This window comes from Anolis carolinensis, chromosome 1 (assembly GCF_035594765.1).
Source record: "Anolis carolinensis isolate JA03-04 chromosome 1, rAnoCar3.1.pri, whole genome shotgun sequence".
NCBI lineage: Eukaryota > Metazoa > Chordata > Lepidosauria > Squamata > Dactyloidae > Anolis > Anolis carolinensis.
The window spans coordinates 275,796,022-275,823,737 of NC_085841.1; the positions used below are offsets into that span (position 1 = coordinate 275,796,022).

Genomic DNA, 27,716 nt, shown 5'->3' on the forward strand with positions numbered 1-27,716 from the left:
ACGCAGCCATTTCCGAGGAGCGGTACACAGGGTCAGAAGAGACCACATTGGTCGACGGCGCCACACCTCCCCGTGGATGAAAACCATAAGTCAGTTCAAATGGCGTATGCTGACTAGACGTGTGCACCGCATTGTTGTAAGCAAACTCCGCCACCGGTAGCCACTTCACCCAAGCAGTGGGTTGATCTAAACAAAAACAACGTAAATATTGCTCTAAGAGCCCATTAACCCGTTCCGACTGACCATCCGTTTGCGGATGAAACGCTGAAGAGACGTTTAACTTAGTACCTAAGCGCTCATGGAAGTGTTTCCAAAAGCGTGACACAAATTGTGGAGCCCTATCCGAAATAATCACCTCAGGAGCTCCGTGCAAATGGTAGATGTGCTTAGTAAACAATAAGGCCAACGTAGGGGCCGCCGGAATGGTCGAACAAGGAATAAAATGAGCCAGCTTGCTAAATAAATCCACCACCACCCAAATACAAGTATAACCCCCAGACTTAGGCAAATCTGAAATGAAATCCATGGAAATGATTTGCCATGGCCTCTCAGGAACAGGTAGAGACGACAACAACCCTCTAGGGCGCCCCACAGGCGTCTTACTCTGCTGGCAAACAGCGCAGCTGTCACAAAAGCGCAGAATGTCTTGCCGCATCTTTGGCCACCAGTAGCTCCTGGTAATGAGCTGCACGGTCTTGAATCTGCCAAAGTGCCCAGCCATGGGTTCATCATGGTGGGCTCTAATTACCTCTAACCTGAGGGCCCCCACTGGTACATAGACCTGCCCCCTGCGTACCAATACTCCGTCTTGGTCTTGTAGGTGAGGCAGTATTGTACGGTTACCTGCTGACAACAGCATGAGTTGTTCCTGAGTCCACACATCTTCTCTTTGGGCCTCAATGATCTGGTCATGTAACCCGGGCTCATTATCTACAACACATAGAGAGGCAGTAGGCAAGATGGTTTGACATACTACCTGCTCATTGGTCTTAAACTCCGGCTTGCGGGACAAGGCATCGGCCCGCAAGTTTGCCTTCCCTTCCACAAATTGCACCTTGAAGTTAAACCTGGAGAAAAACAAAGCCCATCGGATTTGACGCTGGTTTAACTTTTTAGCTGTTTGCAAGTACTCCAAATTCTTGTGATCAGACCTGACCACGATTTGGTGCCGCGCCCCTTCTAGCCAGTGCCGCCACACCTCAAACGCCACCTTAATCGCCAACAACTCCTTCTCCCATATGGTATAGTTCTGCTCAAATGGTGTTAGTTGCCGCGAATAAAATCCACAGGGACGCAAGGTCCCTGAGGAATCTCTCTGAGACAATACAGCCCCCAACGCGTAGCTAGAAGCGTCCGCTTCTACCACGAACGGTTTGTCCACATCAGGGTGTGTTAGTATGTTGTCTGACTGAAAGCTAGACTTTAGTTGCAAAAACGTGTCGTGAGCTTCCCGCCCCCACACAAATGGCTGTTTCTTACGCAGGAGCTGCGTCAAAGGCACCGTGAGCTTGGCAAAATTCGGGATAAACTCCCGGTAGTAATTAGCGAACCCTAAGAACCTTTGCACATCCTTCTTGGTCTTGAGCTCCTGCCATGAGTTGACGGCGTCAACCTTATGTGGGTCCATTTTAAGTTCCCTACCTGACACTACATGACCTAGGAACTCCACTTCAGGCACATGAAAGACGCACTTGGAAGCCTTGGCGAAGAGCCCACTAGCCCGCAGGCGGTGCAGAACCTGCTTGACATGCTGACGATGTTCTTTCTCGTCCTTAGAAAAAATCAAGATATCATCCAAATAAACCACCACAAATTGATCAATTAGGTCCCTAAACACATCGTTTATGAACCTCTGGAAGACCGCGGGCGCATTGCAAAGTCCGAAAGGCATGACTCGGAACTCGTGGCATCCGACACGTGTTAAATGCCATCTTCCATTCATCACCTTCCCGTATTCGGATTAAGTTATACGCCCCCCGCAGGTCAAGCTTGGTAAAGACCTTAGCCCCTTGCACCCTTGATAGCAGTTCCGAGATTAAAGGTAGCGGGTACCTATCCCTAATGGTGTATTTGTTAAGGATACGATAGTCGCAAACCAACCTAAGGTCCCCAGTCTTCTTGGCCACAAAGAATACCGGCGCCGCAGTTGGAGAGCTAGATGGGCGAATAAACCCCTTGGCTAAATTCTCATCTAGGAACTCTCGTAAAGCTTGCCTTTCCGGTACAGTCAAGGCGTACAGCCTTCCCGCTGGCAATCTTGCACCTTCCGCTAGTTTAATGGCGCAATCATACGGCCTATGCGGCGGTAACTTGTCCGCTTCCTTTTTACAGAATACATCAGCGAACTGCCCATACTCATCAGGCACTCCCTCCATATCAGGCTGAGTAGTATTCAGAGTACAACAACCCTGCCTCTTTAAGGTCAGCTTACGTGCCACCCAATCTACTTGTGGATTTACTACGGCTAGCCAATCCATCCCTAAGATCACATCGTATCTGGGCAAGCTCGTAATATCCCACACAAACGTTCCCGTTACTCCCTGCACTTCCCACATTACTGCTGAGGTCTCATGGTTAACCACCCCAGTCTCCAATAGTCTCCCATCCGCACCTTCCACCCACACGTCGCATGCCTTGTGCACTATAGGAATGCCATGCTTCCTAGCAAACTCAATATCTACGTAAGAGACCGTAGCCCCTGAGTCCAGCAGTGCCAAAGTAGAAACAAGTTTCTTTCCCCCAACAGATAACGTAATGGGTACGAAAACATGCTTCTTCCCCTCAGCTGACTGCTTTAGAAGCCCTAATGCGTTGGACTCACGTCGCACTAGGGCTGGCCTTTTCCCGACAGCTGGGAAGGTTTCACATTACAGTTTTTGGCAAAATGCCCAGCATTCCCACAGTACAAACACAACCCCAGCTGCCTCCTACGGTTCTTTTCTTCAGTAGACAGCTTTTTAAAGACCCCAAGCTCCATAGGCTCTTCCCCCATCACCACAGGTGCCTTGGTTACATGCATAGGTGGCGCACACATTGCTTTTGAGTGCTTACGGGACTCGAACCTGGCGTCCAAACGCAGCACTTTAGCTACTAAGGCATCCCAATTTTCGGCCGGCTCCAAGCGTGCCAATTCGTCCTGGAGGTAATCACTTAAACCAGCAGTAAACAAAAGCATGAATGCATTTTCCCCCCAGTCCAGCTGGTGACGGTACAAATTAAACTTATTTAAGTAATCCAAAACAGTCCCCTTTCCCTGTTTCAACCGATACAGAGCCCACCCAGCATTCTCCGTACGGAGGGGATCCCCAAAAGTGTCAGTTAGAAGCTTCTTGAAATTATTCAAATTGTCCTTGACTGGATCATTTCCCAAAATCAAATTGGTGGCCCATTGTCCTGCGGGACCAGTCAACAAACTCAAAATAAATGCCACCTTGCTAGTGTCCGTAGGGTAAGCATGAGCACTGAGCTGAGAAAAATAAAGCTCAACTTGTGCCAAAAAAGTTGGCAGTTTGCACCTGGATCCGTCAAAGCGTTCAGGGGTCAAAACATGTCCTTTAACAGCATGGGCTGCTTGACTGACGTTAAAGGCCGCCTGTAATTGGTCAAACTTAGCCTTTAACTCATCCATCGTCTTCCTGACGAGATTTATTACTGCAGTAAACTTTTTTATGGGCGTTGGGCAATCTGTCAAGGACAGAACGCCACAAGATCAAAGATAACAGAGTTTATTGGATTTACAGAACTCAAAATGCCTGTAAAAGACAAGGGCAAGGCAACTTAGCCTTTAAAAACAAAAAGGGGCAAGAAAAAACATTCAAAAGATAAACCGGATTAAACCGGAGTTTAATCCGGGTAAAATCAAAACAGCTTGCTTCAGCCTGGGGAAAAACAAACAGAAGCTGGGAAACAAAGAGTTCAAAAGAATGCAACTAATTGGCAGCAGATAATTCTCTGCTGCCAGCACTATGTTTTGAGTAACTAGGAGTCACTCCTTCACACAGCAAGGCAAATTTCCAATACAAACTCAACAGCCAAGGATTGAAGCAGTAGCGTAGTCCCAATTCGTTCCGAAGGTCGAGAGGCAGAATCAGACGTTTGCAGTTTTCCAAGTCCAATAGGAGAAAGCGAGCCCGAGTCCGTAAATCCAGAGTAGCAGATGGCGTCCGTCAAGAAGACGACGGAAGGTCAAAGCTATTGAGATTAAGCAGAGGTTTTGCACAAACAAAAGCCCACACAATTCCTCCCGCCGTCTGAACCCAAATTCCAAAACAACTTACGTATCAGCACACGAAAACACACCAGTCTTCAGGAAAGCGTCCCACACAGATCCCAAGCGTTCGTCCAGATTACCTTGCCCAACGCAATTTGCAATTGCTCCCAAGCCTCATTTTATGCCAGTTACAAATCCTCATCACTATCAGCTGCCCTCCTTAACCCGGGCGTTTCCTCATCACTTTCCTCATCAGAGCTGGAACACCTCTGACTACGCCCCACAGCATCCCCAGCTGTGGATCCCGTCCCATCCCTCCAGCTTGTCCATGGGTCTAATCCTGAAGGTCCCCATTCATCTTCCATCCCATTATTGCCAGTGGCACCCAACTCCTCCCTTACCCGAGTCCAATCCATCTCATCCTCTTCCGAGCTAACCAGCTCTTCCTCCATTCTCTCCGTGAACCCCTTAAAAGACTCTTCGTCAGACGGTTCTGCAAAGATATCTCGCAGCCTCTTTCTTTCTCGCTCCTCGAGAGTATCTGACTCTCGAGGAGTCTTACGTCCACGTCTGCCAGAAGCAGAGCCATGAGGCTCAATCATAACAGTTTTGAAATTGAGATTTTAACCATTCTAAAATAAGATTCTGTTATTGTTTTCAGACTGCTCTTAGAGTTTTAAAAGAATACATTAATGCATTTTAGGAGGGTTTTTCAATCTCTTTATTATTTTAGTCAGTTTTAATTTGTTCATTTCTTTGGGAGCCCTTGTGAGCTGCAAGATGATACCTGTGAAATGGCAACCTCAAGACACACTGGCATGAGTTCTCCACAGTTCTCCAGATATAGAAGACTTTGTATAACATTTAGAGAAGGCCAATTGTTTTTCCTTCCATTTTTCTCATATTTGTGTCCTCAAATGATAATGCTGCTGTAAAATTGTACATGATATGTCCAGTTTTGAACAGGAGATTTTCAAATAGGAATTTCTTCCCTTTCTCCTTTTTCAAATTATTTTACTGGTATTGGGAATATATGGGGAATGGGGAAGGGCACAAGAGTGGATATAGAATAGAGGAATTTTAAACATCTTACATCATCGTCTTCTTCCATTGTTATCTAATACAAAAGTAATAACTTTATTTTTCTAACCTGCCACCATCTCTCCGAAGGGACTCGGGGCAGCTTACATGGGGACCAAGCCCAGCATAAATTAGGAGTTCAAAGTTATATAATTAAAAACATATAACAAATAAACAATATAATTTAAACAATTAAAACCAGAAAGTAAAAACATTATAAAGATACATCAATCAACATCACAACCAGTAACTGGAAAGAGTGGGCATGTTCAGATATGAGAGGGAAGGCTTATGCAAAACACAGAGCAATTGATTTCTATGGTGTTAAAAAGGAAAAGACAAAAAAGGAAAAAAAATCTTCTCTCATCTAAAACAGAAGGATAGGAAAGAATATGCACAGTTTATTGTAACAAAGTCCTAACTAACACTTCCTATCCTGTCTCTGCTGTTTTCTTTATAGTCTTCTTTATAATCCACATTCCTCGATCATTGAATCATACAGTCTTGATTAGATCAGTGGTTCTCAACCTATTGGTCCCCAGATGTTTTGGCCTTCAACTCCCAGAAATCCTAATAGTTGGTAAATTGGCTAGGATTTCTGGGAGTTGTGGGGCAAAACACCTGGGGACCCACAGGTTGAGATCCTCTGGATTAGATGTACTTCTGTATCGAGCCATGACGAGAGGAGGGTAAGAAATAAAACTATTATTATTATTATTTAATAATATTTTATAGACATTTGCAATCTGTTTTCCCTTAGACTGGAAAAAATACCTATTTCATTACCTTTCTAATAGCCTATCTTCTTATCCATTTGGTATCTTTCTTGTAGTTGTCTATTGGAACCATGAAAATTTCATGTCCTTTTGTTATAGTTTGCTTGGATTTTTTCCCTTTTTCCTTGATTATTTTTTCTATTTTAGCTACTTTAAAAACTTTATGTATTTATCATTGCTACTACTACTACTATTACTGGATCTTTAAAGAATATGCCAATTTCCACTACTTGTCACTGATCCTTATCTGGCGCTGTTGTGTGTTTGTGCCTTTGTTGCCTTTTCTTTTGCTGACCCCATCAATTTCATACTGTTTTCTTAGGCAAGGAATATTCAGAGATTTTTTTTCCTTCTACTATATAATTGTGTAATAATTTTTCCTAATATGTGGGGATGGTGGGAATTGTAGTCCAACACAAGCAAAACATGCCAGTTCAAGACAACTAATTAAGAGAATAGCTATAATTTTTCATGATAATTTATTGTTTTTGCTCCCTCTAATGTATTGAAACAATTTTCTCATCCTGTTGTGCGAAATCATTCAGTGCAGGCTGCTGAAGCACAAGAAACGTTGACAATTCCCTTTTGTCTGTCAATGCATCACACTTGACAAATTTATACAAACTGGGACTATACGTTTTTATCACACACAGCCTGTCGGCATTGTAATAAAGCTAGACTAAAGCATTTTGCTGCAATTATCTGTAAGGCATGCTAATTATCAACATGGGGAAGGACTTTGGTTTAATGATATGCTCTGCATGAAAATGGTCCCTGGTTTATATCCCTGGCATCTCCAGATAGAGCTGACTGGTGCTAACCACTGTAGATTAATTTAGACCAGTGTTTCTCAACCTCTGCTCCTCCAGATGTTTTAGACTTCAGCTCCCACAATTCCTGACAGCTGGTAAAGTGGCTGGGATTTCTGGGAGCTGAAGTCCAAAACACCTGGAGGAGCATAGTTTGGGAAACATTGATCTAGACCACTCTGAGCAGGGCAGGTCAATTAATCTGATTGAAACCAGCTCCGATAGAAGCAAAACACAAAAGAGAACCGAGTACAGAAAATTGGCTCACATACCGACAAATTTTAAAGAAAGAAAACTCTGATTTTATAATTAAAACACACAAAGAAATAAAACAAAATCACAGATAACCTGGTTCCAATACTTCCAAATAAAACAACATTACAAGGATGATGCCAAAACAGGGTTTAAACAAGAACAGGAAATATGGGAATTAATAATGCAAAGGGGAAAAAACTAATAAAAATGTTATATCAACAACTTTTACAATGGATAACTGAAGAGGAACAAGTTAAAAACTGCCAGGTGAAATGGGCCAAAGACTTCAGACACAACACAAGACTAGAGCAACGGGGAGAAATATGGAGAAAAAAACTAAAGTTCACTGCAGCTACTGATCTTAGAGAGAACTGGTACAAAATGCAGTTCAGATGGTACTACACCCCAGCAAAGATATCAAAATTTCACAGTGGCATTTCAAATACATGTTGGAAATGTAAAACCAAAGTGGGAACCTTCTACCACCAATGGTGGATTTGCAAAAAAATTTAAAAGTTTTGGATCAATGTACACCACAAAACACAAGATATATTAAAAAACAAATTTTTTTTGGAACTAGAAATGTATCTACTAGGCCTAACCAATTTCAAATTAAATGAAAATCAGGACTTCCATTTAAGTACGGCGGCAAGACTGGTGCTCGCAAAAGTTTGGAAAGAAGCTAAGATACCAGCGATAGATGAATGGATTTTAAAAGTAATGGACTTAATACAAATGGATTATCTGACATAAAAAAAGAGAAGGGAGAAAGAAAATTGACTGGTCAGGGTTCAAAGAATTTATTCTAAAAAGTGGAAGACCACTTACAATAGATTTAGCCTGTGCCTGAAAGAAGTGGCTAATGAAGGAAAGCTGATAAATCACAGAAGAGTTAAAAAAAAACCAAAAAAAAACCCTCTTAGGTAGAAGATGGGAAGTCATTTTAATATATATACATATTTTTTTTATTTTTCTCTTTTCTTTTTTTCTCCCCTATCTCTCTTTCTTTAAGTTTATATTCATATTTTCTGACTCTTTTGTACTCCGACTGACTTTCAAAATACTTTTTGTTCCTGCACTTTCACTGTATTTACTATATATAATCACAATAAAATATATTTTTAAAAGGAAACCAGCTACCTGTGTTATTAAATTCACACGTTTGACCAAAGACACATTACTCAAGATAACCTTTATGGGGAACACATCACCATCTCTAGGGTCTTTATTCTGCATGCCACCATAAGTCCTATCTACAATGGTAACTGTTTATTCCTTCACTGGTCATTGTTTCTGTTCCAGGGAAAGGAAGCAAAGTGATGCTTTTTGTAATCATTTACCAACTAGAATCAGGGACACAGAGCAAATTATTGACAAATTTGGGTTGGAAGCCTTTTCTATGGCTGCTAGACCGCTTATAATGCATTCCAACCTTGAATAACAAGTCTACAATTGTACTGAAATCATTATGTGTAAAATATGTTATTTTGCCTTGGAACTTTATGCATCATTTCAGTTGGCAGATGCCCTGCTTTTTGGAATGTAGTGTTGTAGCTTGTTAAATATGGATTCTGAGAGACCAAGCTTCAAACCTCTGCTCTTCCATGGGAACGTACACTGGGTGGCCATTGACAAAACACACTCTCCCAAACTCAAAGGAAGGTGGTGGCTCAACTTTAAATAAACCTTACCAATGAAAACTTATGGCAGGGTTGCTGTAATTTGGAATTAACTTGAAGATACATAAAGAGCAAAAAGCCCCTTTTGTTTTATTCATTTTTGAAAAGGGAAAAGGGAAATAAAAATGTGAAAGGAGAAAAAAAATAGCCACATTACTTGTAATCCCAATAGAAGCTGATGAAATGTCCAAAAATAAGTCCATTTGTGAATTTCATCTAAATAACTTACTTTCAAATGTTGCAAACATTGTTATATTTTCTATCCATTGGATCACATCAGATTGGATCATTAAATGTGTTAAATCTATACAAAGCAGAGATATTTTCTAACAACAATAAAAAAAAAATCTTGAGTAGTCCCTTTCCACTGAAGGATCTGTTCATATAGTTGCAAGATGGTAGGAATATCTAGAATAGTCAATACATGAACAGACTTACAAGGCCTGAAAGATAGGGAGTAGCAGTTGGGAGAGAGGCACACCCAGAGCTGATTCTGTTTTCCCCTTCTGTTGCACTAGCTAAAAGTTGGTGTCCCCATAACCCAGTATCTCAGGTTATTTTGCAGGACCACACACAGTGATGAATCATAAAAAGTGGCAGAAGCAGACTCTCTGAGATATTGCCTGAAGATACAATGGCACTGTCCCAAAAATGTGATGTCACTGTGTCATGAACCAGAGCAGTCATAGTAAAATCATGGGACTGACCATTCTTGATTCAGACACTAAAACAAGTTTAAAGGTATTTCGGTTGTAAGGCAGACTCTCCTTTAGTGAAGTATAGCAGGGGAAAAGCAGCTGTGTATGACATAGAATGAGGCTTGGAAATACATTTTCAAAGAGAAAGAAATCTGCTTGTTTTTATTTCATAAATTAAATCACTTTTGCCTGACTAATATTGCCGGGGAGTTCATCCTGCATTTCTTCCCTGCCCACATTTCACTTTGAAAAATATCAGTTCTCAGTGTTTGTATTTAATGCACCAGAGCAGTTTTTTTTAAAAAAATGGCTGCAGGAGTTTTCGTTCCCACTTTATAGACATAACAGGGAGGAAAAAACTTGTCTTTTGAAGAGCAATTTCCCATAGTTGCTTCAGGAAAGAAAGAGTAGAGTTTTATGAGCTGGTAACTGTTGGGACCTGTGGATGCAAGATTTCCCTTTTATCCTTTAAACTCTGGTTCTGAACCACAGAAATTCAAATAAATGCCCATGAACTCTGAAAATTTTAACATGCTTATTTTTGAAAACTGAAGAATATCATAGGATTACAGAAGCTTTCACTTCAAGAAAACAAAATGTGAAGCCTGGCGTTAAAGTATTCAGAAAGAATTTGTTTATACCTGACATTCAAATCACCATTGAAATAAGAGACTTGTATCTTTAAATTCTGTAACAAATGACCATCCTAGATTTATCTTTCAGGTTATGCATTTTAATCTAAAGCCTACTGTTTCCGTCTCCTACCTTGTCATACCCTTTCCTTAGATAAGCTTTTGTTTACATTATAATGTCAATTTGTCTCTTTTAGTCTTTCCCATGACTGTTATCAGGGACAGCTGGGGCTGGTAGGGGCTGGACCAATGCCTGGGTGCTGTAATGACCTGGATGATTGTTTTAAAATGACAGATTGTGCATCTACACCAGTGGTTCTCAACCTTTGGGTCTCCAGATGTTTTGGCCTTCAACTCCCAGAAATCCTAACAGCTGGCAAACTGACTGGGATTTCTGGGGGTTGTAGGTCAAAACACCTGGGGACCACAGGTTGAGAACCACTGATCTACACTGTAGACTGAATGCAGTTTGACACCATTTGAATTGCCATGGTTTAATGCTATGAAATCCAGGGAGCTGTAGACTGGTGACCACCCAAGTTCCTGTCCAACACTCCTTGGCAGAGAAGGCTAAAGACATTTTAAAACTACAGCTCCCAGGATTCCATTTCATTGAGCCATGGCAGTTAAAGTTGTATCAAACTGCATTTACTCTACGGCAGTGGTTCTCAACTGGGGGTCCACCAGTGTTTTTGGCCTACAATTCCCAGAAATCCCAGTCAGTTTACCAGCTGTTAGGATTTCTGGGAGTTGAAGGCCAAAAGTATCTGGGACCCCAGGTTGAGAACCACTGCTCTATGGTGTAGATGTACCCAGAGGCCATGAATAGGATTTTACCTAGTATTTTAACAAATAGATGATGGAATACATTGTCAGGTTTATAATAAAAACATATTTTATGTATCTTATTTTCCAATATGTAAACTGAGGTCTAAAAGATACCAGCCTTTTTGAATGTGCATGTCTCATTTTGGCTTGTTGTTGAAATTAATGAGTTTTTGTTTTCAGCAGCAGGCAAACAGGTGTCACTAGAAATTATCTGAGGCTACAGACAATGTAAAGCTTTATTTAAGGACCTCTTCACATTGAACTTTTTATGCCTTTTTTTCTTCTTTTAGACGGGCACTGCCAAGTGCCATCAGATGACGCTGGCTTGGCCCCACCCACATTCCTCCCAAAGTGGATGGGAAGCATTTCAAGACTCTTCCTTCTCCATGATGGAGAAGAAAGTGTTTGTTGGGTATCTTTGAGTGAGCTAAAGACACTTTCCTTTTTCCCAAATGATGGGGGAAAGGGCGACAGGGCATTGCATCCATCCCCACCATATGATGGGGGGAGGAGGGAGGGCGCAGGGGGTGCCATGAGCCACTCTGCCCACTTTGCCTTTCACCGGCGACTGCCCCAGGGGCTTTGTGAAGAGATAGTAAATCAGATGCACATAAACAGATAATCAAGTCTGTGAGATGAAGGCACACAAAATCAGAAAAGCAGAAGAAATAAATGAATTGGATTAAAGAATTAGATGAAGTTCTTTCTTACATACACTGTAGAGTAGAACTGAAGTATCAGCCCCACGGTATCCTCTCAATTGGGACATGAAACTGGGATGAACCCAACATGCAAACATAGCTACAGTTAGCTCTTCCTAAATCTCTGTTATTTCCACTATTTTTGCACTAGACCTCTAGTGAATGTGTATTACTGTGATGACTCATGGGCCATGTAGTCCCGTTCCCAGTACTATTGTGGCAGATGAAGAGGAAAACTTGGGTTTCCCACCGTTTCAGCCAGAATTGGAGCCCTTGCACCTGCAAGATGTTTGCCCACCAGAAGTCAGCCAAACAAGCCTTGAGCAGAAATCTCCCCCAATTTCTCGCCGGGATTATTATAATCGAGATAGAGGCGCTCGGGAGGCGACTCGCAGGAGCGCCAGGATAGCTGCCAGACAATTAGCTGATTAAGTCTGTTTCCCTTGGGAAACTTTAAGGAGTCATGCATCTGGACACAGTATGGGTTTCGTTTCTTGTTCCCCAGGGAAAGTGTTCCTTGGCGGGAAAACAAGATCCTATATAGGTGTTTGCCCGCAAAGAAATCCTTGCGGAGTCAATTCGTCACCTTGTGGAGTGAGATCGTGTGTGGACTACGCTACTCCAGTCCCTTGCCTCCAGGACCAAGTTCCAAGCCTTGTTTCACGGACCTTGTTCTAGCATCAAGCTTTCCTTGTTCCACGGACCTCGCCACGGACCCTGTTCTTGCTTATTGTCTTTTGTAGCCACGTATCAAGCCTTGTTGCCAAGAATCTAGTTTGCTTCCAGCCTTGTTGTCAAGCTTCATTGGACTAAAGGACCCTGTCATTTCCCCACACTTTGCCTGGCAAAGTGTGTGTTTCGGTTATTGGATTATAACTTTGGACTCTAATATCACATATTGGACATTGTTTTCCTGGACTATATTTGACTTTTCCTGAAAGGTCTACTTCTGAACTATATTCTTCACTTGTTTTTATTGACTTTATATATTCCTTTAATAAAGATATTAGATAAATTCTGGTCTCCGTGCATGGTTATTGGTGCTCTGCAGCCTGGGTCCTGACAGTTTGACTCCGCCAACCTAAGCACCAATTAACCTAGACCAGAATGTCTACAGGAACCGGGGCGGAAGCCCAACCACTCAGCTACACCATTTCCAAGGATGAATTAGACAGAATCCGTGATACGCTCCATACGCAGGAGGGAGAAATACGGGGCTTGAAGGAGCGCGGAGCCCGTCTCCCTGCCCTAGCGCTACCAACCAAGTTTTCTGGAGAAGCTTCCAAGGTTCATGTTTTCCGTCGCCAATGCCAGGCGTACATGGAAGCCCGCCACGCCGAGTTTCCCCAAGAAGAAGTCAAGGTGGCATGGATTTACAGCCTCCTAGAAGGGCCAGCGGCCAATTGGGCAACGGCGCTATTTGATGAAGCCTCCATGCACCTAAGTTCCGCGCAAAACTTCCTGAATCACCTTAAGGCGACTTGGGGGATCGAGGACAATCTAGAGGCGGCCGGCCATAAACTCCGGCGCCTTTTCCAAGGGGACAGGCCGTTGTCCCAGTACATAGCCGAGTTCCGAGTGCTGGCCCAAAACACCAGTTGGAATGATGTAGCCCTCAGAGGACAGTTTCGTGAGGGTCTCAACATCGAGATGCAGGAAGAAATTTCCAAGGTGGATCCTCCAAACTCTCTTGAGAGACTTATTGACCAATGTTTACGAGCCGAAGTCATGCTTGCCAACAGAAAACAGTGGCTCCGAGGCCAGAGTGGAAGAGCAGGAGTAAAACCTCCCGCTCCCACCAGCATTCAGCCGCATCCAGTGTGGAGACCCCCACCACCAGCCCCATACCCCAGAGGAAGCGAGGAGGAGCCGATGCAGTTGGGCAATGTGCGTCCCAGATTAGATGTTGCCGAGAAGGCCCGCCGTCAACTTCTAAACCTCTGTTGGTACTGCGGGAACGGGGGCCACTTTGCCAGAGAATGTCCAGCCAAAAGAAAGCCTGCCGCTCCCTTGGCGGCGGCGTCCTCCGCGGAGATAGAGACGGCCGAGGCGGCTGGCGCAAAGCCGGCGGGGGAAGCCAGCGACCGGGCGTAGTGAGGCTCGCCAACCCGGTCAAAAACCCCACTCAAGAGCCGCAAACCGGGGTCCTATTCCTCCTAGTGGTCACCTTGTGGTCAGCGAAAAAAGGACCCGTCATGATCCATGCCATGATAGACTCAGGAGCAACAAACAATTTCATCGACAGGGAGTATGCCGACTCTCTGGGATTACAATATCACGATTTCAAGAACGCCCGGGTGGTGCAAGCCATAGATGGCCGTCCCCTAAAGACAGGTCCAGTAAGCCAATGGACTGAACCCACTAGAATGTGGATAAGGGAACACATGGAAGAGATTTCCTTCTTTGTTACTGAGGTCCCTCACTTCCCTGTGATTTTGGGAATTCCATGGCTGACACTCCACGACCCCAACATCTCCTGGACCAACAGAGAACTGCAGTTTGCTACTAAATATTGCCAAAACCATTGTCTTGTAGCCAAGGTCTGTCATGCCACAGACGCTGAACCCATCATCACCTTGCCCAAGAAATACTCAGACTTTTGGGATGTGTTCATTGAAAAGGAAGCCGAGAAACTACCCCCGCATAGACCCTACGATTGTGCCATTGACTTGGTGGAGGGGGCCCCGATCCCGCGAGGGCATCTCTACTCCCTGACTGAACCAGAGCAAGAAGCTCTCAGGGAGTTCATAGAATCAAACCTTCGCAAGGGGTTCATCAGACCCTCTCAATCCCCAGCCGCTTCCCCAGTGATGTTTGTGAAAAAGAAGTCAGGGGACCTACGCTTGGTTGTGGACTATAGAGCATTGAACAATATCACAAAGCGGAACCGCTATCCCCTGCCTTTGATCTCGGACCTATTAGACTGGCTTCGAGGGGCCAAGGTTTACACCAAGCTGGATCTTCGGGGGGCTTACAATCTAGTTCGCATCAGGGAGGGGGACGAGTGGAAAACCGCCTTCCAGACTAAATTCGGATTATTCGAGTCCCTAGTCATGAATTTCGGTTTATCCGGAGCTCCCGCAACGTTCGAGCACTTTGTCAATGACATTTTTCAGGATTATCTAGATCGGTTCTTGATCATATACCTGGACGATTTTTTGGTGTTTTCTAGATCACAATCAGAGCATGAGAAACACGTCAGAATGGTGTTACAACGATTGCGGGATCATGGACTATATGCCAAGTTGGAAAAATGCGCTTTTGATCTACAAGAGGTAGATTTCCTGGGATACCGTGTCTCGCCACTAGGGCTCTCCATGGACCCGGCAAAGGTTTCAGCAGTATTGGAATGGCGGGCGCCAACCAACAAGAAAGAGGTGCAGCGCTTCTTGGGGTTCGCAAACTACTACCGCAAGTTCATTCCAGACTTTGCCCGCTGGTCTGACCCAATCACCAGCTGCATCCGTGGAAAACAGCCTTTCCGCTGGACGGAGCAAGCAGAGAAAGGGTTCCAGCAACTAAAGAAGTTATTCACGTCCCAGCCAATTCTACAGCACCCTGATCCTAAAACCCCTTTTGTTGTGCAGGCTGACACCTCCGATGTGGCAATTGGGGCTGTACTCATGCAACCAGTGGGAGAACATCTTCATCCTTGTGCCTTTTACTCCCGTCAACTAACAGCCCCAGAGAGAAATTACACTATTTGGGAGAAGGAACTTTTGGCCATAAAGGCAGCTTTGAAAATTGGAGACATTGGTTAGAAGGGGCCAAATTTCCCATTGAGGTCCATACTGACCATCGTAATTTGGAACACCTAAGAACTGCCCGCAAGTTAAATCAGAGGCAGCAGCACTGGGCTTTATTTTTTGAGCGCTTTGACTTCCAGATCCATTATGTAACCCCAGCTCAGACCAAGCAAGCAGATGCTCTATCACGGAAACCAGAGTATGCTGCAGGGCGCAGAGAGACCTTCGAATCCCAATTGCTGCAGCCCGAGAACTTTGCCACGCTCACAGTGGGAAACACCAAATCCACTGCAGTTGAACCAACTCCCTCTACTCCAGGACCCCTTTGTGTTCAAGAAATCAGAGCCAGTCAACAGGCGGATGCCTGGGCTCAGGACCAAATTCGCCAAGGACTACGTTTCCCTTTCTCACTTAAGGATGGGTTACTATGCTACAGAAATCATGTCTACATCCCTCCAGGACCAGACAGAGAAAAGGCACTTCACCTATGTCATGACTGCAAGCCAGCAGGGCATTTTGGACTATTCAAAACCATGCATTTGATCCTACGAGATTTTTGGTGGCCCAAGATCCGCAAGGATGTAGAAAAATACGTCAATACCTGCCCGGTATGCCAGCGTTCCAAGACAAGAAGGGAGAAGCCCTCAGGGCTACTGCATCCCCTTCCTACTCCATCTCGTCCATGGGAGATAATTTCTGCGGATTTTATCACCGACCTACCACCCTCCCTTGGATATACCACGATCCTAGTGGTGGTGGACCTTTTCACCAAGTTGGCCCACTTCATTCCTTGTGATGGCCTTCCCACGGCCAAAGAGACTGCAGATTTATTCCTTCAAAATGTTTTCCGACTACATGGATTGCCCAAGAGTTTAGTCACTGACCGTGGATCTCAATTCACCTCTCGATTCTGGAAGGCTCTACAAAAACTATTGGGCATAGACTCTCGTTTATCCTCAGCTCATCATCCCCAAACAGATGGGCAAACGGAGTGCACCAATGCCACTTTGGAACAATACCTTCGCTGTTATGTAAACTATCAACAGGACAATTGGGCTTCCCTATTACCTCTGTCAGAGTTTGCCTACAACAACGGTGTCCAGGCTTCAAGAAGGAAACCCCGTTCTTTGCGAACTACGGCTTCCATCCACGTTTCTTTCCTCCTGTCATTGAAACCTCAGAAGTCCCTGCAGCAGAGGACTGGCTGCAGGAACTCACAGCGGTGCAACAACTATTGCTCCAGCAACTGGACCAAGCCAAGGAGGACTATAAACGCCACGCTGACAGCCATCGCCAGCCGGGCCCCGAAATCAAGGTAGGAGATCGGGTTCTGCTGTCCACTCGCTTTTTGCCCTCCCACCGTCCCTGCCGGAAGCTAGATGCCCGTTTCATTGGTCCCTACCCAGTGGTGGCGCAACTTAACCCCGTGACTTTCAAACTCCAACTTCCGCGCTCTATGCGCATCCATCCAGTGTTTCATCGCTCCCTGCTCCTTCCGGCGGATGGTGTCCGCCCCGATGCAGACCGGCCGGCCCCCACTCCTGTTTTGGTGGATGGGGAGGAGGAATTCGAGGTTCAGGACATTTTGGATTCTCGCTTCCACCGCCGCCGCCTTCAGTATCTCATTGACTGGGTGGGTTTTGGCCCCGAAGAACGCTCTTGGGAAGACGCTTCCACAGTCCATGCCCCCGATTTAGTCCGCCGTTTCCATCAGGCCTACCCTGCCAAGCCGCGGCCCCGCACCTCGGGAAGAGGGCCCATTTTGGAGAGGGGCCTTGAGGAGGGGGATAGTGTGATGACTCATGGGCCATGTAGTCCCGTTCCCAGTACTATTGTGGCAGATGAAGAGGAAAACTTGGGTTTCCCACCGTTTCAGCCAGAATTGGAGCCCTTGCACCTGCAAGATGTTTGCCCACCAGAAGTCAGCCAAACAAGCCTTGAGCAGAAATCTCCCCCAATTTCTCGCCGGGATTATTATAATCGAGATAGAGGCGCTCGGGAGGCGACTCGCAGGAGCGCCAGGATAGCTGCCAGACAATTAGCTGATTAAGTCTGTTTCCCTTGGGAAACTTTAAGGAGTCATGCATCTGGACACAGTATGGGTTTCGTTTCTTGTTCCCCATGGAAAGTGTTCCTTGGCGGGAAAACAAGATCCTATATAGGTGTTTGCCCGCAAAGAAATCCTTGCGGAGTCAATTCGTCACCTTGTGGAGTGAGATCGTGTGTGGACTACGCTACTCCAGTCCCTTGCCTCCAGGACCAAGTTCCAAGCCTTGTTTCACGGACCTTGTTCTAGCATCAAGCTTTCCTTGTTCCACGGACCCTGTTCTTGCTTATTGTCTTTTGTAGCCACGTATCAAGCCTTGTTGCCAAGAATCTAGTTTGCTTCCAGCCTTGTTGTCAAGCTTCATTGGACTAAAGGACCCTGTCATTTCCCCACACTTTGCCTGGCAAAGTGTGTGTTTCAGTTATTGGATTATAACTTTGGACTCTAATATCACATATTGGACATTGTTTTCCTGGACTATATTTGACCTTTCCTGAAAGGTCTACTTCTGAACTGTATTCTTCACTTGTTTTTATTGACTTTATATATTCCTTTAATAAAGATATTAGATAGATTCTGGTCTCCGTGCATGGTTATTGGTGCTCTGCAGCCTGGGTCCTGACAATTATGTTCCCAACTACCTAGCTCAGGTCCTTTAAGGATAAAAAACTGGAAGTGTTTATTTATTCCCCAATGCCTGCAAAGGCATCCTAGGGGGTCTGGAGGGCATTTCTGCCATGCTTGAAAGGCCCTGCCCCCCCCCCCCCCGAGGTAAAAACCATAATTTGTAATTTTTTGAAAAACCTATTTTGGCCTGAGACAAAGAGGCAAGGTGGCACATTTCCACCACATTTTGTAGTCTTCCTGGGCCAGTTAAGGCCTTGGAAGGCCTTTTTAAAAAAAAATCAGAAGGAAATTACTTCTGCTAACTTTCTGTTGTTATCAATGCCTCTTCTGAGCCCAAAATACTCAAGGAAGTCTCACAAAACACGATGAAAATGCCCCCATATACCCTAAACCACATAATCCAACCACATTTTTATTTTTGTTTTGTAAAAATAGGTACAGTGGAGAGGCGCAGTCCTCCAAGGTCTTTGGGGGGGGGGGTTAATGTGACCCCTTCAGCCTCCCTCAGTTGCTCACTTCCATTGTACACATAACTCTGCCTTCTTTAAATGTGATCCTTTGGCCTGGAATGCTGACAAACATGGCCAACAAATGTGCCTGCCTTGAAATGTTTTTGGATTGTCTTGTCCTGTTTGTGCTTTTATATCAATACTTAACTTTTTTCATATTGGACATTTTGAGTTCATCATCTTTCTACAGCATAAGAGTATTTTTATTTAGAAAACCAAACCTTGGCTTATCTTTTGACTCCGGGGAACTTGTTAAGTTTTTACTGAAACACTGCAGATCAACTGACAAGGGACACAGTTCAAAGCTCATTGCTCCAATTATAATGAAGGAGATCTCAATTTTCCACAACAGGGAAGCCAGATTGCAAGAGCTAATAACTTTCTTGTCACTCAGTGATCCTTACAACGTAAGTTGAGTCAAGCTGTCAACTCTGACACTTCCACCTTCAGTTGATTAAAGCCCCCCTGCCCCAACTTAAGTAACCATCTTGGGGTAAGGAAGAAATCTTCTCTGCTTCTTCTTCAAGACATTTTCCATAACTTGAAACCAGAACTTGTCCAAATTCTCACAGGATCATACCCCACAAACCTCTGTAGGATTTTACTGGACATTTAGATTGATTGAAAAGTCAGTCCTGTATTTTGTTCCTGTATTTTCCCCTCTGAATTTATACTAGCTTAAGATAAGCTGGCCTGGGAAAGTTGTATAAATTAGTGTTCATTGAAGACAGGCTGAATACAAGCCCTGTTCAGACATTTGCCTTAATGCTGTTAGGATTAAATGGGAGATGGGGTTATGTGCACACATGTAGACCTCAGACCCAGAGGCCTCCGTGGATCCAGCTGGGTCATCTACCTTTGTGCATTGAACATGGTGGTCTGAAATAGACTTTGTAGGAGTTCACAGAATCCGGAATACAAAGAAATCAGTACTTCCAAACAGAGGAATTTTATACCTGCATTCAACCAAAGACATGCATAAAATCCTTTTCATGCCTTAGCACTTAGCCTCCAAAGATCTTAATTCCAGATATTCTTAGAACCTCATCAAACAGGCAAAATTGCCCATCCTATGACACTTGGACTTCAGCAGAGGCATGGAGCCTGCTGGTTCTCATCACACTATATCGATCTACTTCTGGTGGGGCTTGGTGGTAAGAGGCTTCCCTTGTTGCACAGGAGGCTTCCCTTGTTGCAAAGGAAACAACAGGGGGAAGCTGGATGGCAAATGCCTTAACAGGGCTACAGCTATTGATAACTTAATACCCTGTTTCCCCCAAAATAAGACAGGGTCTTATATTAGGTTTTGCTCCAAAAGATGTGTTAGGGCTTGTTTTCAGGGGCAGTCATATTTTTCCAAGTTGACTTTTGAAATGAACTATATCTAGGGCTTATTTTTGAAATAGGGCTTATATTTCAAGCATCCTCAGAAATGCTGAAAAATCATGATAGGTCTTATTCCAAATAGTACTGTTATCTTTATTCTGTGCATATGGTGTTAGTCTGTTGCAGCAAAATCAACAAGAAGGACAGCATAATGATCCTTTAAGGGTGAACAACTTTTATTTGATGGAAGTTTTTGTGGACTACAATTGACTTCATTTGACATGCCATAATAACTAGTACACTGCTCTTTTCCATATCTATTTTTAGACCCCCTTATATATTGTCCTTTAATCATACAAAATAACACTTCAGTCTGAGTCATCTTTCCACTGATGGATAGCACAGACAATCTCTAGATGCTTGGATAATGTCAGCATCCGGAGACAAGTAGATTGACCTTTTATCTGAGAAATTCCGTGATGGCCACAATACAATTATAAACTTCCAAGGGAAAAGCAGAATTGGAGAGTACTTTGTGGCCAGTCGTTTACACTGCTTTCGTCTTCCTCTTATGAAATTAAACACAGTAGATAATCCTAATTCTATTTCATGTATCATCAATGGCACAGGCACTTGAATGCTAACAAATGGTTATGAAATGTTTTAGGGAGAGCTTCTTTGAATTGGAAATGTGATTGTGTGCATTTTATGTTAAGTTCCATCTCTCAAACAGAAATCACATTCCAGAAAAAGTTATCCCACTTAAAAGGGTGTCCCTAATTGGCACATTGACTATTGTGAATGTGCTGCTGCAGTTTTTATGTGCACAGACCTTGTTGGTTTTAAATGCAGAGGTAGAGAGATGCAGCATGAAGTGTCACATTGTGTTTATTTCTATTGATTGTTTGATTTCATTCTATTCTGCCTTATCAACACACTCAAATTGAATTAGGCAGTGTAGGGATATTTTAAGATGAGGGTGATAATAATAGCGGGTTGAAAACATCTAGCCCTCTTGTTTGGCAATTTAATGTGTAGAAGGAGTGTTGCAGATCCCACATGAACCTATTTAAAGCACAGCTAAGAATTAATTCACTCAATTATGAAACATTCTAGGGGTATAACAACACCATAGAATTAATGCCACATTACCTGCCATGGCAGTTTTATCAGGTCTTTGTCTGCTAGAAAGTCAAATGTAGCTTTATCCTCGTTGCACCTCCTCTGTTTGAAGAGGAAAAAAGTTGAGACTGACCTCAATTTTCAAAGCCACTCTACCTATTTTTGAGGGATTGCTCTAACCTCTGTGTGAACTTGTGCACATAATGGTTTCCATTTGCATTGTGTATATAAGTGCATTAACTACTTGTGTGAAAGTGAAAGTCCTGCTGTGAGCAACTGATGGAAGAAATTCATCAACTGTCTAATGGGAAAACAGTAGGAGGTTTTGGAGAGTATGAAATGGCTATTCAGAGTGCAGCAACCAAACTGACCAAATCTAGTTGAATGTCAATTCTGACAAAATGCTTAGGCCTACATTCTATTTCATCCGAGATCCCAGCTGTCTTCATCAGATCCAGATGCAACGTTTTAGTTTCACACAGTCTTATTTCCAGAGAGCAGCTGTTAACCAACATGGCTTTGTAGCACTCTTTACAAACTCTGTTAAGGGATAGTATTAAGCATTAGGCTATATTTTATACACAAAGGTACACAAGAACTGTTGTTTAATCATGCGTTTTTAATTGTGTTATCAAACATGATATCCCCCACAATGATTTATAGTTTCCTGAGGACATCAGAATAAAAACATAATTTTTATGTCTTTTAAAAATTCTTCCCTGGACTTCTGCACTTGTGGAGAAGAAGGATACCGGCAGCATATCAGCAGCAATCCCCACATAAAGACTATATTGTTTCCAAACCCTTAATAAAATATATCTTTCTTTCAACTTTCTGCCTACCATGTATCCTTTAATGCTATTTCTATCCCTATATGTGTATATAAGATAAATGATTTATGCCAAGATGAGCTTCACCTTTCAGCCACCTCTCAGAGACATGCCTGGAACAAGAGAGGCTTGTCTGACCCCCACCCCCACCCCCGGCTATCCCTGTCAAGTTGTGTGTACATGTAGAATAATAAACAAGTTCCATGCCTGATCTTATAAAGCTAGCCAATGTTTGTTTATCTCACTTGGGCTGAGAGATTGCTGACCACAAACAGAAGCTTAGGATATGTACATTTGCTGACTCCTTTTATTCCAAGTCCGAGGCTTGATTAAAAGAGATCACCACCTTTGTTTTCTAAAGATATTTCCCATCAGCTGGAGCTAGACAATTAAGCCACTCAGAAACTCATTTCCATTTTCCAAATATGGACATGGATCTTCAGGACCTCGTCCCCTCCCAGATGGGATGCCTCCGGTAGCTGATCAGCCCTCTTGGACCAATTCTCTACAATCTCCTCCTTGCCAGAAGGAATCCCTGCCTGGAGGCAGAAACATCATTGGAGTGCTAGCCAATCAGGGTGCAGATCCAAACCAGCCTCTTTTTCGGTCAATCAGGTGTGGGAGCAGGAGGTTTGAATAGCGGTCAAGTGTATAAAATCATGTGTCTCTGTATTCATGTTATACTGTACCTTTGAAAGCTTTGCTTTTACACACATCCTTTCTGACTACATCGAATAAATCTCTGTGACCTGTCTTCACTCTGGCGAGTGACTTCTCTGTCCTGTCCTTAACACTCACCAGGCATGGATTCTCTTATCCATGCTCCTAACTGTAAATCTGACTACACTTGCATGATAATGAAGTGAGGAAGGGCTCTCTCTCATGTAGCCATACCCTGATACAAGGGTTTACAGGTAGCTTTTTTCATCTCCATGTATGGTCCTTTAGTCAGAACTCGCCTGGAATACTGTCCAGTTCTGGGCACCATAATGCAAGAAGGACATTGTTGGAACATGTCTAGAGAAAAGCAATAAAATGGAACTATGGCATATGAGGAGCTAGATATGTTGAGAGGGGACATGACAGCCATGTTTATATATTTGAAAAAATATCATATTGAGGAAACTGCAAGCTTGTTTTCTGCTTAATAGAGAGTAGGCCATAGAATAATGGATTCAAATTGCAAAAAAGAGAGAAAGAAATTCTATTAAACAGTAGGAAGAACCTCCTGATTGTAAGAGCTCTTAAATCGTAGAAAATTGTCTCAGAGCGTGGTGGAGTCTGAAGCTTTCTAACCAGAGACTGGATGGTCATCTTTTGGGAATGCTTTGATTGTGTGTTTCTGCATGGCAGGGGCTTGTACTGGATGGTCCTTGTAGTCTCTCCAATTCTATGATTCTCAATTTATCTAGAAGGGTGTTGTACATAGCTAAGCCCTGATGTCGTTTTAATATTTGTTTTCTATTATGAAATTCTTTCTCCTTAGATTGATATTCCCTTGTCTTGGTTGAAGAACTGTTCAGTGAATGTATGTATGTGTGACCTGGGAGTTAGAGAGCCACTGTTCCTGACACTGAGATATTAATTTGTATTTTTATTGTTCTGAACAGTGACAAGCATCTTTCTTAGAGATTTTGTACATATTGAAAGGATATACTGTGGGTTTTTAAGAAAACAGTCGCTTCTGTACAGTGTTCTCAAATTTCCCAGTTCACAAAAAGCTACGGACAATAATGGAATTGAGTTTAAAACTAAAGCTATTTCAAAATATTTGTTATGACAACTATTTGAGGCAAGCCATTAGGTTCCTTTTTGTTGTATATAATTCACACACACACTCACACAAACACAAACACACATACACATATGGAGAAGATACAACAAAAAGCCACCTCATGGCTTGACTCATGTGATTTTGCTAAAGGTATATACATTGCATAACTTCTTTGAAGCATTTCATACATTTTATCTGTTATATTATTTCACCCCCCCCCCCAATAAATTCTATTCTAAATTAAAAAGGTAATTCTATGAGGAGCAAATTCCTAATCGTGGACATGTGTGCATGAACAAATAACGTATAAGATTCTATATTGTAATCTATATCTCATACTTTTCAGCATACTTTGCTAATGCTATTCAGCAGAAGCAAAAATATACCCTTCTAGTGTGTTGGGAAGATGTGTTTCAAGAGTGTCCCAAAAGTGCATCATGGTCTACTATTGCACATCAGTGCTCTCAAGCCAGGGTCCCAATGTGTTTCCACCAATAGACTTTCCTCAAAATCACATATGGTGTTTCAAGTCTGTTTAGAGACATAGGCTGGATCTACACTGCCCTATATCCCAGGATCTGATCCCAGATTATTTGCTTTGAACTGAATTATATGAGTCTACACTGCCAGATAATCTGGGATAAGCAGATAATCTGGGATCAGATCCTGGGATATATGGCAGTGTAGATCCAGCCTCTCCTGGGTATGAGGTGTGTGGGGGCCTTTAAAAGAAACAGGTAAAGGAATAAACCCTGTATTTTATGGAAAGTGCTAACTAACTGACTTGATAGTAGTGATATCAGTTGCTGGAGGGGTACATCTACATGGCAGAGTTAATGCAGTTTGGATTACCTTAACTGTAATGGCTCAATGCTATGGGATATGTAGCTTGGTGAGGCACCAGCACTCTTTTGGCAAAGAGGTTAAATACCTTGTAAAGCTGCAATTCTCCATAGCATTAAGTCAGGGCAGTTACAGTGTTGGGCTGGAGCTTTTATCCACCCTGGCCAATAGAGGTAATAGTAAGAAACTCTGGGAACTGTGGTCCAAACTTGCCTAGAGGATTGTGTGATTAGCACCCCTGACCTAAACTGAATTTCTACAGTAGTTCCAATTAATGTAGAACATTGAATCAATGTAATTTACATAAATGTCAGCCTATTGTTCAGTTGTTGTTTAACTGCATCTACTATAGTTGGAAACTAGCAATTGCAGTTTGACTTATGAGTTTATCAGTGAAATAAAATTCAAATAATTTCCAACCCTGCATAACAGCTTATTGAGAATATATTAACAGTGACCTTCTCTTCCTCTTTATTAGAGAAAAATGCTTCCATTTTTCACAAGGCTGTTGTGGGTTTTCATTTAAATGAGTATCCATGAAAGAACTTAAATTGGGAAAAAGTACATATTCATAAAGTAAGCACTTGAATTTGAATGCTAGTCTATGGCAATGAAGTGTCATTGAAACCGATAGATTTGGGCTCGTTCATAGTTTTTAGGCTTGATCGATCCATGAAAAATTTGATTCTAAACTCGTTTCAAAACTAGAGGGGGCAGTTTTTCGTTTTTGTTGCTAATAACGAATTTGGCCCCCAAAATTTTTCGAAATTAACGAAAATTCGTTATTTTCGAAATTAATTCGTTAATGGCGGCCGCGCATGCGCGGTGGCCCAAAAACAGCCCGAAGGGGGGGGGACTTAGGGGGCTCTCCCGCCCTCATTTTTTGAGTGATCTTCTTCAAACTTGGTACAGTGGTAGAACACATTTAACACTGATAGCTCACCAAAATGTGGAACGTTTCCCTTATCCTCTGATTTTTGGCAAATTTTCATAGCTTTTATAATAAACCATTTTTTAATAATTGCAGAAATCTGTTCCTGGTTTGAAAGTCTTATTTCCTGTTAAATTGGGTTGTCTTTACTGTGAAAGTCATTGCTCTACTTTAGAAACTTTGTTTTTGTGGCTGAAACTTTGTTAAATTGGTGTAGTCCCTGCATATGTGTGTGTGTAAAGGTATCCCTTGACGTTAAGTTCAGTCATGTCTGACTCTGGGGGTTGTGCTCACCTCCATTTCTAAGCCCAAGAGCCAGTGTTGTCCATAGACACCTCCAAGGTCATGTGGTCGGCATGACTACATGGAGTGCCATTACCTTCCCGCCACAGCGGTACCTATTCATCTACTCACATTGGCATGTTTTCAAGCTGCTAGGTTGGCAGAAGCTGGAGCTAACAGCGGGCGCTCACTCTGCTCCCGGGATTTGAACCTGGGACCTTTCAGTCTGCAAGTTCAGCAGCTCAATGGTCTTTGCCTTGGCTGCCTTCCAGATCAGGCTTATAACCAGCCTATTATGGGCCACAAATTAAAGAAAATTCAATCCCATTTAAGCACAACATGAACAGTTTTGATGCCAAAACCATAAACTCTGTTTATTAAACTCTACGATCCAAACTTTAGAACAACTTGCAAACAATTGAAGGTTAGACCACAGTAATAATAACCAATTCTATTCCTTTCCAAAATTTAAACATAAAATAGTATCTTTCTTTCCAATAGCATATAAACTTTTCCTTTCTTTACAAAACAAAATTCTAGACAGTAGCCATTTAGAAGATATTTCTATATTTTCCCTGCAAAGGATAGGGCTGCATCCCTCTGGAGACACACATGATAACCCGGACATGATATAAGGCACTTATATACGTTAAATAAACATGATGTCATTGCATATATAAAAGAAGCATGATATTAGGCAATTATAGTTGCAAATAATATAATTAAACATGTAAAAATTATACATCCATACATAAAAGAAACATGTAAAGTAACTGCATATATAAAACACAATATAAAATATGATATAAGGCAATTACAGATGTCAAAGGAACGTGATATTACATATGTAAAAAACATGATTATATGTATAAAAAAGCATGATACAAGGTGTCAGGATCTAGGCTGCTGGGCACCAATAACCATACACTGAGGCCAGATTCTATCTAATATCTTTATTAAAGGAATATATAAAGTCAATAAAAACAAGTGTAGAATAAAGTTCAGAAGCAGACCTTTCAAATGAGGCCAAATATAGTCCAGCAGATTATTGTCCAATATGAAATATTAGAGTCCAAAGATTATAATCCAATAACCGCAACACACGCTTTGCCAAGCAAAGCGTTGGGAAAACAGAAAAAGTCTTGAATCCAATGAAGCTTGACACAAGGCTGAAAGTTACTTGGAACGTGGCTGGAGCTGTGGCTAAAGGCAAAGCAACTTGAAGCATGGAACAAGATCTGTGGTAAATCCGTGAGACGAGGACAAGGCTTGGAACTAGATTCAGGAGGCAAGGAACAGGATTCGAAGTCCACACACACATGACCTCTCTCCAGGAGCTGACGAATTGACTCCGCAAGGAATCCTTCGCGCAATTTCCCTATATTGGGTCTCGTTTCCCCAAACAACAATCACTTTCCCTAGAGAACAGGGAGCGAAGGAAACCAGCTTGCAGGTGCAAGACTCCCCGTATTTTCTCAGGGGAAATACTTCTAATCAGTGGCATATTTGGCAGCAAGGCGAGCACTACTTCTAAATTTTTCTCTCGATCCTCTATCAGTCGTGTAAGCCTGTTTTCTCCCATAAGGGGGAGAGTTCCCACCAAGGTCAGGTTTAATTGGTTCTTGGACTAGAACTTCAGGCAGCTGCCAAGGCTCTGACTCCGACCGGAAATCTGGGGAAAACTCCATATTTTCCTCCTCATCTGCCACAATACTGTCAGGAATAGGACTGCAGGGCCCATGAGTCATCACACTAGGCAACTGACACATCTAAAAGAAACACAATATAATTAACCTAGGTACAACAAATGTGAAAGAAGGCAACAATATACATAAAAAAACATTTCTGGACTCACAAATGTAGTCTAAGAGAATTGGGCTTCCATTCTCCAAACCTGAAACAAAGTGGGAGGAAATGTAAAGAGTGTTAATGATGCTCGAAATCAAATGTTGTTCTTTTACAAAGTCAAACTAAAACTAAGAATAAATGCTTCGGTCTTCTCCTGATCTTC

General features: G+C 42.8%; 1 protein-coding gene across 1 annotated transcript in view; it reads right to left on the bottom strand.

The window, feature by feature from the left end:
• galnt18 (polypeptide N-acetylgalactosaminyltransferase 18) overlaps positions 1 to 27,716 on the bottom strand; it is a 462,670-nt gene that overhangs the window by 36,224 nt on the left and 398,730 nt on the right. The gene's annotated exons all lie outside the window — the stretch shown is intronic.